The following is a 756-nucleotide window of genomic DNA, read 5'->3' as shown; positions in this document are numbered from 1 at the left end:
CGCAAACACGGAGCACCGACTGTGTTCTGGGGCCTGTTTGAGGCGCGGGGGACCCAGAGTCAAGTCAGGGAGCTCGCACTCCAGGAGGAGGGGCAGGGGAGTGAGGGGGAAATTCAGCAGAGGGGGACAGAGGGGGCTGGGTGCTTCGCCAGGGATGTGGGGCCCTTGGGCGTGTGGGTCTGCAGGGGAGAGGCGCCGCGGCGGGGGGTGCGATGGCGGGCAGGGGCACGGCGCGAGCGCAAAGGTGCCGCTGTGGCAGCGGAGACCAGCGTGGATCTGGGGGCTCAGGGCCGCGGGCAAAGCAGGTGGACAGAAGGGCGGGGCTCCGAGCAGGAGGCCGAGTGGCCCCCACGCCCGGCCATCTGCTCCTGCTGGCCTGGGGCTGGCCAGCTGGTGAGGCGGGGCTCGGACATTACCCTGGCCTTTGCCCAGGCTGGGGGCAGGGTGGTGGCCAGCAGTCAACCTCATGGGACAAAGTCCGGGGCCCCAGGGCCGGATCAGCCGAGACTCCCTGAGGAGTCGCCCCTCCCTCCCGCGGCCCCCTCCCTCCCGGGCTGCCCGGCTGTCTGGCTGGGACCACCGTGCCTTCAAGGGGCCAGAGGGGGACGCAGACCCCCCCAGATCTGTGGCGGAGAAGGGGGGCAGGGGCTGGGGACCCGGGGACCCCGGGAGGCGGGGGTGGTGGGGCGGACTGGGACGTGGCACAGGGACACGTTCCTGCGGAGGCCCAGCGCGGCGGGGGCCTCGGGCCCGGGG

The sequence above is a fragment of the Chinchilla lanigera genome, unplaced genomic scaffold, assembly GCF_000276665.1.
Source record: "Chinchilla lanigera isolate Chin_1 unplaced genomic scaffold, ChiLan1.0 scaffold00123, whole genome shotgun sequence".
NCBI lineage: Eukaryota > Metazoa > Chordata > Mammalia > Rodentia > Chinchillidae > Chinchilla > Chinchilla lanigera.
Note: the sequence above shows the minus strand (reverse complement) of the source record.